Here is a 13,839-nt window from a genome sequence, read left to right as displayed (position 1 = left end):
ACTGGTGGGCTTGGCTTTCAGTGAGTTATTGATTTCCCCCCATAGCAGGATAGTCAGTCCTATGTATGGTGGCACAGTCCATTCGGGGCTTGAACCCAAGACGGGCATGTTGTTAAGTCGTACAAGTTGACGGCTGTACCACGAGACCGCCTTAAGACCGGCGGCCTCCAAAGATATGCGGTCTTGGCCTGCCTCAGGATTGTCCGATAACGCTCACGGTCTCGCGCCTTCGTCTGCCAGTCCGTTATCCCGGCCTTAATGGCGGACGCCTCCACGCCATCTTACCACCTCAATTTGGGCCTACCACGCCTCCTCTGTCCTTGTGGACGGCCTAAAACGAATTTAGACTCAGAGGCGTATGTGAGTACTGGTACTATATAGGTACTATATAGTCCCAGCTTCGTCCGTCGCGACAGGTTCTTTGATGTGAACTGCTTTTTCAGGCTGTAGAATGACCGGTTGGCAGCCAGCATCCTTGCGCGCAACTCAGCTTCCATGCTATTGTCGTGGCTGACCTTTGACCCCAGATAGGTGAATTCTGGGACGACTTCAAACGTGCGTTAACCTATCTGTACATCACGCCTACGTAGATTCTGATTATTTATTGGTAGGCCCGCTGATGTTGCCACCATCAGTTTGATCTTTGCCTCGTTTATCTGCAATCCGAGGTTCTCTGCCGCCTGCTCGATCCCTTGGTAGGCTTCTGCTACATAGGAGAGCCGCAGACCAATGATGTCTATATCATCAGTGTATGCCAGGATCTGGGTTGACTTATAGAAGATAGTTCCCGTAGTCTCCACCCTCGAGTCGCTCTCTCTCTAGTGCCAGGTTAAATAGGAGACAGGCAAGCCCGTTCCCCTGGCGCAGACCTTTGGTGGTAGCAAAAGGTCCTGAGAGTTTTCCATCCACCCTCAACTGGCATGTGACGTTGGTCATAGTCATTCTAACTAGCCTTATCAGTTTGGCCGGGATTCTAAATGAGCTCATAGCGTCGTACAGTTTTACCCTGGCTATGCTATCATATGCGGCTTTGAAGTCAATGAAGAGATGGTATGAATCTAAAGATGTAGCCTGTGAAAAATTGAAGTTCCCTTATCAAGATAATTGTAGTCCTGCATGTGGTAAACTCAGGCCACAGCGTACAAAAACCCACAACGGGATTGTTTTAAGGTTGCAAAACTCCAGCATAGCCGCCGTAGAAAACTGAATAACTGATTTTTGTTTGTTTGATAAACGTTAATCTTCATTCAAATCCAACAATTGAATTGTAACGTTCAAATTCCTATCGTTATTGAAATAGAATTTGGAATCTTTTATGCTGCTCATAGTTTACCGTGATCAGTGGGATCAAAAGTTACTGCTGCTAGGTGTATTGCACGTTTTCCTCAATATCAGAATACATTCCAGACAAATAAAACATTTATTCAGGTGTGCAAAAGTGTTTATTTGAGACATATTTCATGCGCCCATATTGGACTGCAATACTCCAATTTTTGACTTCACATTTCCCAAAAGATCTGTTTTAGAAGCACAAAAGTCACACAACAGAATCGTTTCCTTTTTCCGTTGAGCATCTATTGTTGGCTATTTTTTGTATACTGCTTTAATCAAAAAATTAAAAATATCATGTATGTAATTAAATAAAGAAAGAGAATGGAGTACTTCAAGGTTAAACAAAAAGGAGAGGAAAAGAAAGTTATCGAGCGAATTGTTACAATATGTTTATACATGTTCCAGCCATGCTGCTGGTCTCAAAAAATAAAAACAGTAATATAGATAATAAATATGATGTTTTAACTAGTTCTTGACCATACTTTATCCTGAAACAACTTCTGCGCTATTTTTTGTACCTAATCGCATCTATTCATCACTTCCCCGATTGTGCTTATAAATTATCATTATTAATTTTCTATTAATGATCAATACACACGCCCTCAAACAATACAGCGCGTCCGCTGCCCTCTTTCAATAAACGCCACACTTTATCAAACGATTTATGGTGGCTCACTGCCCTTAAACAGCAAACACGATTAAAGTGCAAGCGATCGACGGCCACAATATTGCCACCGACGACAACCAACCAACCGCTCCCGGGACTCGAAAATGAATCACAATCGTTACCGTTCTACAACGTTCGCAAAGGATGCACGTGACGTGGGTCGCGTCGTTTGCCTTTCTTTTGCACTTTTACCCGTCGGTCCCGGTCCCGATAGCCGCCCGGCTGCTGTATAGGAATCGCGCGTAAAGATCGCGAGTAGCCCACGGTAGCCCGGGCGCCGGGGCCTGTGTGCGCCGTTGTTTTTCTTTCTGTTGTGCCCTGTCCGTTCTTCCGCGCATTTGGCTAATTACCCTTCATTTGTTACGGGAAACTTCGACTCCACCTTCCGCGCGCGCACCCAGCGAACCGCGCCGCGCACGATCCTCACCACCGTGCACCGGGTGCTGCTTTCTTGGGCCACCCAAGCGCGTTCGATACCCACCACCACCGCCGCTCCCAAGACACGTTCGCTCGCTCTCGCAGCCGGGCGACCGGCCGCCCGGTGGCGCTACGAACTCGACCGCGGTCGAGTGGGATTGGTTTTCGGCCGCAGGGTTTTGTCGGGCAATTATTTGCGATTATGAAAAGCCGGCCCCACCCTGCTCGAAACTCCCGAATCGATCACGGATTCGCGCTGGAATGGGTGGTGGCCTTCTCCCTTCCATTCTTCCATTTTGTGTCCGGCGGTGGTGGTGGTCGCTCGGTTCGTTTGACCACCGGCGTAGACTTGGGCCGGCCGCGTACGTGATCGGGAAGCTCTGTTGATCTATTTCATTTCGCGTGGATGGATTTAATCTGTTCTTTACCTTCTTTTTGGGATCTGAAGGTTTATACTGATTTGACTTTAATTTGTTGTTGGTTTACAGTTTAACCGATTGCTTTCAAGCACATGTGTAAACATAGTTTGCTTGATATTTGTTTTTGACGTTTTCTTCGTCCATTAGATATTAAATTAATTATTGAATCAGCTAAAACATAAGCTTTGCAATTATTACCTTCGGTTATTAAAACAATTTCAAACATATCTTTTTTGCATTAAAACACTAAACAAACCTTTGTTCTTTTGCGAGCATTACGCAATCAGAAATCAAACGTTTAAAAAATAATAACAAAGAAAAAAGACGAAATTTCAAAGAGTACAAATTGCTCATAATAAAGGGATAAAATGCTGCATTTCAAAAATAAATATTCTGCTTGTGATGCGTTTCAAGCACCAAAAAACAGTCGTTGTATTTTTTTTTTTTATTTAAAGTCAATTAATTTTTTAAAAATTTAACCTAATTTCTGGAGCCAAAATGTATATTATGAAATTATTGAAGGATTTGAAACATTACAATTGTTATGATAATTTTGGAAGTTTTAATGAAGTGAAAAAGTTGATGTTGGCATGTATTATTTTCAGGTGTGAACAATGTTTTGGGATTTTATTAAATTAAATACATGTTTGCACAAAAAAAATAATGGCTTTCGTAGTGTTTTGTAATGTTAAATCAAAGTTGTCTTACATCTGCCAAAATTATTTGTAAAATTATCATGAATTCTTGAAGAGTGAAAAGTTACTGGCTTATAGACAAAACATAGATGCCTTAGAGGCAAAATATGGCGGCAACGACTGTAAGACGTAACAAATAAATAAAAAAAGAAACATGAAACCGCCGAATATCTCAATCAAAACGTAATGAAAAGGGTTAATAAAAGAGTTAAAGATAATTTTCAAATAAACGTATACAAAACATACATTAAATAAAAGAAATTATTGAAACATGTACATACATAAACATTCAAAGACATCAAAAGATCACAAGTGAAAAAAGTGAAAGAAAAATCTCGATTCAAAGAACAGTTAAATACAAAATGCATATTTACCAAGCGGACCAAAGAAACCCAAGCAAGATTGCAAGTGACATGAAAGCTAACATGCCCACATAAAGTATCGAATCAAATGGCAATAAAATATCGAACGGAAAGCAGCTTCAAACATACGAAATCACAAAAACCGTTTAAACTCTCATCCAAAAGGGTGAACGAAAGCTGTTAATCCCAACCGGATCGCCCCATCCAAAAGCGGAAGTAACATTTCCGGTTACTTTCCATTAAACCCAACACAACCCATTCCCCCGCCATGTGCCCCATGAGCGGGTTGAAGTGGGATTTTCTTAATCCAATGGGACATAAGCAAGATTAGCATATGGTGTGAGCGATCGCGGACGCGCGCCCGCCTGTGTGTCAACCGCCTTCACGCACTCAGCCCGCGCAACCATTTTCTCCGCTGCGGAAAACGTAACCGGCCGACAGTTGGTACAAATTTATGTCCACCCGGCCGGCAGAACGGTCGGACTGCCGGCCCAAAACCGGCCCACAAACGCATGCGAATGGAAGAACACCAACCGGACGAGAGCGCGGGAAACGGTTTGTGTCGCAATCGGGGCACTCGGGGCGCAGTGAAAGAACTGTCCTTTCCCGCCCGCCAATAAAGTGACCAAGCTGTCCACAAAGAAAAGCGGAGCACTCACCCAATCACCCGTTGCTTTGGGTGGGAGATCAAGAAGCGAGTTTTCGACACCGCAACTCATTCCGACCTCGACTCGTGCGATGGTCGGAAACGGAAATGTCGAAGTCAAAAGCTTTTTTCTATACACATTTTCTGCTTTGCACTCTTACCGGGGGCTTCGCTTCGATCTGTGGACACCCAGAATTCGCTTTAGTTCCGGAAAAGGCACCGAAAAACATAAAAATAACCACAAGAGACGACTGCGCAAAAGGGGTATATGTGTCTACCAGCCGTGGTCCAAAACATCAGAAGGGCGCATGCATTACAAGCGACGTTCATTAGGCACGAACTGGTGGTGGAACGACACGGCAGCAACGCCGTGGAAGTAGGTGGAAAGCAGAAGAAACAAAAAAAAAAGGAGTCGTGCAGGAATCGAAAGCGCGAGACCACCAACGACGTTCGGATGGGTTTGAAATTGAAATTAAATTTGTCATGTTTGAAACGGTTTAGATATTAATATTATTATTCTTGGCGACGGCTGACCTGGCAGTGGAGTGGTGTGTGGTGGGCGTACTGCCACACACAGACACACACACGAGACAAAGCAACGAAAAGTGACCAAAGGGTTAAGAATGGGGCCCAAGCACCGGAAAGGAAAAACGGGTTGAGAGCCGGCCCAGGGCTTGCGTTCGCTCTTGACGCGCAGGGGGGAAATCTTAAGATAAAAGCAAACGAAACACGCTCGAGAGAACGAAGTGAGCGACCTCCGGTGATGAGGAAAAATGATGAATGAATGAAAGTCTCGTGGTACAGGGGGGGGGGGGCGTATTGGGGGTGGTAGGAGGGTGGAGGAGTTTGAAGGGTTGTAGTGCGCCCGGTTTCGCGCGGTTTCGTTCTGGGCTATGATTATGTGAGTTGAATTGATTATTTTGCCGCTTTTGGTGCGCCTGGTTTGGTTGCGTCCCACCAACATACTTTGTTTGTGTCACACGGATACAATGTTTGCGTAATCATTGCGCAAATGAGTTGCACTATCAAATAGACAGGGTAAAGAAGTACTCATTGGGAGTGTGAAGATACAATTTAACGTCGTTTAAATTGCTAGATTAATAAGCCCACTTTTGACGTGGTTTTATAACTTAAATTAATTGATTTCTAGAATTTGTGTACTTTCTCTATAATATGTGATGTGCTGTACGTAATGACCTCTGCGTTTGCGATTGCTTTGGATCATAGGAGTTCGAACAGGTATACTATACGGATATACGGATTAGCTTACCAAAAAAAAAAATCAAAAAAATCCTCTATCCGGATTTCCCTAACAAGGGGCCATCCATGAATCACGTAACACGCGTAGGAATAGGAACGATACCTTTCAATTAGTGATGTACGTTGCGTTCATCCAATTTCAAAATGAACATGTTTCTGTCAGCGATCTTTCCGATACTGTCTGCAACGCTCGATGATCTGCTCTCTTTCATACGATGGGCCGGTTTGCTAACCACGTCGACCTCACCAACCTTGCCAACCAACCACGCACACCTCACAACCAACCTAGCTAGCCAACCTCGCTAACCTCACAAACCTTACCAACCGACCTAGCTAACCTCGCCAAAAGTCCTCTTATTCCTCACCAACTAACCTCAAAACACTCAGTATCACCATTGATTATCATAATTGAGTACGTGACGCTGACATGGAATTTGTTGCAGACAGATTTCTTATGACATTTACAGTGACATTTTGCAGCCCTGATTATTACTATTAAAAAAGGGAAAACATTTCGATATTAGTTAAAAACAAAAACAACAGAATGATTTGACCACTATGGAAGTGTTTACGAAGAGCAAAGGTTAAAATCAATTTTCAATTTAAAATATTATCAAAGTAAAACGAATGTGGAGGGGCAGGGTGTTTACGATACTAGCAAGCCTTTTTTTTACGGATTTTTAAAGTTGGTGGCTGAAATAATTTAATCATTTAATATAAAACCTCATGCACAACAAAATTATTATTATTTCAGTTTGAAAAAAACTGACGCATACATATTTTGTTGTGAAAGGTTATAAACTTTCATAACATTTACATTTTAAAATTTCATAAATCTATTAAAGCGCATTAAAAAAAAAAGACTAAACAATTTTAAATTGCATATTTTTTTTAACAAAAATGGTGCAATCCAATATGGCGGAACGTAATTGTTAAATGCATACAACTCGGATGCTGACCATTGTTCCACTGACAGGCTGAAAATGTGAGCCCATTGGCTACAGACAGAAAAAGCCCGATTTTTGGCGTGTCGTGATTTTTGGATGATCCTAAAGTTACTATTTAATATTTTAAAAGCTCATTTCAATGCCAATAAATTTTAATACCATATTAATATTACATATTTATACTGCTGCTGCTACTACTATGATAAAAGAAAGAACAACATCATACAAATTTATTACTGAATGTCTCAGTGTCAACAATAATGTATCAACTTGATTAAAAACTGCAAAAGCTGGTAAAGAAAAGGGTAGTATTCATTCAATGAAAATTCAAAAGTATGATTTTCAAAACTGTTTTTTATTCAAAAAAGTCTTGTCAAGCATGTGATAAATTTTTGACCTTTTTCGTAGCTGCAAAAAACAGCTTTATAACAGGAAATTTATTGGTATCGCTTTCTGTAGTAAACGTATTCGCCCATCTTAATTACAACCACTCCACTACTACATTCTTTACAATCTGATCCGAACACAAAACCTTCCATCAAGATGTTTGAAAAATGACATCTCATTTTATTTTTAACATTTCATTCCTGGTGGTATAAACCATCGAGCCGTGAAGCTACTGGAATACGCATGACTAACGCTACGCAACGGATCTCTCCCACTGTAGGCGTAGGATTATCTAATACCCAATTCAAAGAATGCTACCCCGGGCACAGAACAAAAACGATTTAAAATACAATTAAATTAAACCACACAATTCGAACAATGGGTTTCCCATCCTCGCCGGCCGGTTCGTGTCTAGCCACCCACACAGAACACCAAACTAGGAGTCCTCCCTCCGCAAACAGATTAATGTCTTAAACGAAACCACCAAAATCCCCTCTTTCGATATGATCGCACAAAAAGCCTCCCGGGCTGGGTTCGCTGCTAGGGTTTAGCGGCTTGTCCTTCCCCGGTCCGATCACCGGTTGAACTGTCTCGCTCGTGCCCGCGTCAACCCGAAATGGGGTTGCCGAAAATTATTGGACCACACACGCTGCCAGAGCAGCGCAGCGCACAGGCCGCACAGGAAGGCCGGCCGCACACAACGGGCCGCAGCTAATCATACGGTAGCGCGTGTTCGTGTGCGGTGTGGCCTTAATAAAGTAAAGGGAGAATGGTACAACAGAAACAGAAGGAAAAAAAAAACGCAGCCCCTTCTACGATTCGCTGCTGCTCCGGTACTAGTAGCTAGATCAAAATGTGTGTCTCAAGCGAAGAGGACAAGAGCAGCAAGAGACAGGAGCACAAAACCAAAAAAAAAACACACATGGGAAAAGGGAAAGATAGCAACGACCGCAACAAAAACAACAAAAAATGTAGGCGTACGGGGGCCACAGCGCGGCTGATGAAAAGGGCAAGGCAATGGGGGTTTTAGAAATTTGAAGAATAAGATGCAATGCTTTGCAGTCCCGTGTCCTGCTGCTGTTTTGCTGCTACTGCTGCTTCGGTGGGCTCTAATGAAGTGGTTGATAAATTGACCCGATAGTGCCCGCGGTGCGGCTAGCAATGGGTACGGAATGTCGCGAGGTAACACGGAAGCCACAGGACTACCTATTAATGTGGAGGTCTTTTTTGTTTGTTTCTCCTGATTTTTTAAACCTTTTTTTCATTTAATCAGATTATCTATGGAAGAGAATTGGATGGATTCTAGGCTATCTAATCTTTGCGTAGATAAAATAAAGGATTTTTTAAATCTTACAATCCTAACCATTGACCAGAAAACACTATAAATTATGAATTTTATTACTCAATTTTCTTTTTCTAACTGATTCACAAAATCATTTCAATCAATAATTTCAAGAAACACAGTTTAGTGACTCGGTTTTGGGATCAAAATCCGGAAATTTGCTATTTATGGCAAGCAACAAAGGTTCAAGATAGTGTCCATTGAATTTATTGTATTTAATTTTATTACCTTTTTTGTCATCTATTTTGGGCATTGATACGTTGATCGTTTTTTTTACTTATTTTTCAAATGTTACTACTTTCTACCAAAGAAGTTAGTTCTTTTCTTTGGTGGTTTGCAATCTTACTAGTTTTTCCTTAATTTTAATTTCCTTGCTATGAAACACAAAACGCTTATTCCTTTTCTTCCAAGATTTAATGCTAAGCCTTTGAATGTTCAACCAGCTTTAATCCCCTTAGTAGCTCCATTTTCCTACTTATTATCTTTTCAAATATTTGGTTTTGACTAAATTATTGTATTCGTACTTGTCGCATTCGTATCGTAATACACAAGAAATATATTTTTCAATCGATTATCACAATTTGTTGTTTTGTTTCTCATATTTCTGCTTTCACCTATCTTCTATAGTTTTGTTCATTAGCTTTAAACGTTAAGTCCAACATTTATGATTATATTTACTTTTTTCACTAGAATTCACAGAGGATTTAAGAATTAAATTAAGTTACTAACAAAACCCTAAATGATTTAACATTTCTTTAACATACTTTTCATTCCATTTCAGCATTTGTCAACTGCAAAAGCTAAAAATCGGAAAAAAAATATTTTTATAGATTATTTACCGTGATTTTTTTAACTACTTTAGTGCAAACATGAAAATGTTGACCTCTTATTGTCTATTTTGTCATTATAAATCCTTTTTTTCTTTTCTCCTTCAAGAAGCAGCAACTTTCCAGCAATACGCACACAACAGTACGCATGTCATAAACTAACCAAACAAATGGCGTTCATTATTTCCAAGAAATAAAGAAATGTAATAGCATTTCTTTAAAAAAAACGACAACAACAAACGCACCATTACCCCGATCGTTTGCCATTTCCATTACCGAAGCGGGCGGGCGGGCGCGCGCGAGCATTACCACGCGCACAGTGCGATAATTTTCAATAAACCATCTCCAGAGACGTCTAATTAGCTGATTTGTGCCTTGCAGCGGGAATAGATGCAACCGGTTTGCCGGTTTGCCCATACCCCGGTACGGTACGGGTCCCTAGCTAGGTGCTCTTTGCCGCCGTCGTCGTCGTCGTCGTCGACGTCTTCAGTCAACAGGTTTCTCAGACGCTTCTTCAGACGCCACGCCAAACCACCTGTCGTCGCACTGCAAAACGTGGCTCTTTGTCGGGCGTTGGCAGGGGAGCGGGGAGAACAGTTTGGAGTTTGATGTCCTTCGATCGGCAATAACGATCCACGGTCATGATTATACCGATGTGTGGTGTGTGTGTGTGTGGCTAATCTTATAATTATCAACCATCAACATGATCGTAACCAGGGTCGTAGCTTTTACACATTAGCGTTGAAAACGATTCGAGCTCGAGGTTAGGTGCTCGCCAATACAACTGTGCAAGATCATGTGTGGTCAACCGTGGAGATTATGTTTTGTTGGAGTTGATTTTATAGACTCGAAAAACATATACCCCGTATACGCAACAGTGTAGAGAGCAGATTTCCCAGTTGAACAGACTTCAGACTATTAATTAAATGTTTCCCATTTGCAGAGAGTTATAGCTAAAATCTCGTTTGTCGCATACCTCACGTAACGCCACGCTCTTGCAATAGAGCAACGAATGTCAACGAACCTAAACCCGGGCCCCGTACCTAAACCATCAAAATAGACCTCAGTACCAGTTCCTTCGTTTGGGCTAATACGTTCTTGCGTCCTGCACAAAACAGCTGAAGCTGACTTGCCGAAAACGTACGATCGCATTGGAATATCTTCATTTTCCGCCCGTGTCCTAGGTCGTCCCTTGATGCCCATCCTCTCACCATCCCCTCACCCGAATGGACGAAAAAAAATCCCAATTCCCGTAAAAAGAGAGCAATCGTTGGTAGTTGGTCCAACGGAGAGTGCGAGGAGCGAAGGAGAGCCGCGAGCCCTCGGAATCAGCAGGGCATCACCGAAAGGAAACGGAGAATAACTGAGAGAGAGAGAGAGAGAAAAAGAGCACAAAAAAAGGACCACACACAATGCACACCACTGACAGCGTGCCGGAGCAGCCGAAGCAGCAGTGTGGCCGCCGGGGCCTGGAGAGAAGAGACCGAACAACGGCCCAAGCAGAAACAGCCAAGCCGAACCGATCCGCTTCGTCGGACCACCCAGCGCGGTCGCTCCGGGGACCACACAAGACGAAAAACGCACATTTTGATCGCAACACTTACCCGGCGATGCTTCCCGGGGGCCCTTCCCCTCAGGGCCTTTCCACACCCCGATCATCCACCTTCTACTGCCATCGTGTCGTGTCATCATCGGCGAGATGAGGCGCGTTCGCGCAACCGAAGACGACGATGGTTCCGCCTGGCACGACGGGTGAACGATGGATGGATGGACAGCTTCGGCACAATCAGAAAACTGATCTACTGAACCCAACCCTCTTCTTTGCTTCTAGCTGCCAGGACGGGCAACCCCCTCCCAACCCTTCCCGCAGACAAGGGAGTGCGGTGTGTATGTGTGTTCAACTTTTTGGGTTTTGGCATCGATGCGTGAAGTGTGCAACTCACTGTTGCAAATTTCCACTCAACTCTACCGTGCCAGCGCAGGCGTGGATGGGTAAGGGTTGGTTTTGCAGTTGGTCTTGGCGGCGAACGGTGCATGGCGGCGACTAATGTCACCTGTGCGTACGGTAAGCACGGTAAGGTTTAGGGAACTTAATGTACCACCGAGGGATTTAAGTGGTTGTGGTGTTGTTGGTGGTGGTGGTGGTGGTTTTGTGCTTGCAGACAAATGAAGCATCACCGAGGATCGAGCGGGGAAGCACTGTCACGCGCCTAGTAAGGAAGGGTGCAATCTACTCTAAAAATCTTTAGCTTCAATTTTTTTTGAAGTTGGAGGATTCCATCTGCCTGCAATAAATTATCAAATTTCATAAGAGATACTGACATTTTTTAAGAGTTTTAAGAATGTAAAGTCTTTTCCCGAGTTACGCGACACTCAAGTTATGCGAAATTTCATTTTTGACAGTTAAAATGTCAAATCAGTACAATTATATCCATCAATTGTCAAATGAAAAATGATTGGCATTTTTTTCCAAAAGTTTTATATCACTAAACAAACAGAAATAACCTCATTTTCCACACGAATCCCCCCATAGCAGGATAGTCAGTCCTACGTATGGTGGCACAGTCCATTCGGGGCTTGAACCCATGACGGGCATGTAGTTAAGTCGTAGTTGACGACTGTATCACGAGACCGGCCTATGCGGTGCGTTCTACTCATCCATAAATTACGTAACACTTCTGCAGAGAATGATATTATAGGAAGACAAACATTTTTGATACGTAATATATAGATAGCCCCTTTAGAAAAAGAAAAGTATCGCACTTGCGACTAAGCGATCTTTTTTGTTTTTTTTTTTTTTTGACTGGGAGTTTGACTACCTTACTTCGACCTGATCCTGATGTGATGTGTTCTGAAACATTTAATAAAATTCACCTTCATGAAAATGATTAATAAGTAGTACAGTTGTTAACAACTTGATAAACTTTATCTTGAAATGTTCGTCTCAGAGCTGTTGTAGGAGAATAAAAGGTTGTTCGTTTTACGATACTCAATCTTCTTGTTTGGCGCAATGCCTACATACCTGTACTACTACTAACGGACTTGGCTCTCAATGACTTATTGACTACCCATAGCAGAATAGGCAATCAATCCTACGTATGAGGAGTAAGCTCCATACTGCAATAAAACCCAAAACGGTCATTTCATTGGTTAAGTATTGCGAGTTGACAACTGTATCACGGGGTTCGATATTCAATGCGCGTCTCGAAATTGAATTCAAAACACGCATGGAGAAAATGAAACAAAACATTAAAAAATAATTATCGAAGTTCAACTAGAAGTCGTTCAACTAGAAGTTCAACTCGAATCGAAGTTCAACTAGCTCCCTGAAACTGTGATCTTATTTTTCATGATGATCTTAAAAAATGGGAATATAGAGGATTGTAAAGCGTCTAATAAGGTATAATTCAATATGGTATATCAAGGTATTTTTAATAATTTCCTAAACAAAACACAAAATAACAGTAGAACACTCCCTAGCACTTGGATCGTTAGCGTTACAGAGCCATATATTTCACCCTTTGGCTCTGATTTGCGACATTCGTCGGTTCAACAGTGCCGACGAGCGAAGGGGCAAAGATCGCACAAGAATCCTAATTACCGCATGTCTGCACCAGAACACCCCAGAACGCCAGAAATTCCCCAACCAGCCGATCTAGGAAATTACCCGGCGCGTACGGCGATAGATGCAATAGATGAAATGAGGTCCAAAGGCCGAGTGTCATAAAACGTTAGTGTTTGGATACCGTGCCGTCACACGGGCCCCCGCGATGTGTCCCCGTACCCTTCTCCGCGTATCTGACGGTCCCAGCTACCCACTGACATCTTCTTCAGGCACTCTAGCGGCGGGTGGTGTTAGCACAAGAGGTAGAAACCCTTAACACCACCCTCCTCTTATCGTTCGCCTGGTCACAATCCTTCCCTTACGACTGTCTCTTGATTCCTCTCCATTTCATCTTGCGTTCGCTGCCATCCGCGACCCTCACATCCATGCGCCATCGGTCTAATTCTCCTCCAACGTGCCATGGTACCGGGATATCGGACGCGACGATCGTCCCAGCGAGCTGGGGAGGTCCGCGGTGAAACGGGATAGTAGTGCAAGATTTATGGCCGTGCTTAGAGGGTGGTCTCGTTGTAAAGACGATTACGAATCCCGATAGGGGCACGCAAGATCCGGGCGGGTGAAGATTAATTGTTACCGTCCCACACGCCCCACTGATCGCGCACGGCGGAGAGAATATCCCGTCGCTTGCCGATGTCAATCATAAACTGTCAACGGGAAGCTAATGAAATTGTTGTCCCTTGGGTGGCTTTCCGAGGTTCCTCTAAGCTAGGCCCGTGGGTATGACACGTCTGCAGCCGGGATAAAGTTTCCAGAGCATCTGTTACATGCACGGTGAGACGGGTGAATTTTGTTACAAAGATACTATTATTTTGCCCTTTTCTCGGAAATACAGCGGATACAGCCACTAATCAAGTGATCATAAAGGGCCACAAAACGGACAAAATCCTAGATGTATTACGCCACAGACTGTGAG

This window comes from Anopheles coluzzii, chromosome 3 (genome assembly GCF_943734685.1).
Source record: "Anopheles coluzzii chromosome 3, AcolN3, whole genome shotgun sequence".
Taxonomy (NCBI): Eukaryota; Metazoa; Arthropoda; class Insecta; order Diptera; family Culicidae; genus Anopheles; species Anopheles coluzzii.
The sequence above is the reverse complement of the archived record's forward strand: the minus strand, read 5'-3'. Positions refer to the sequence as shown.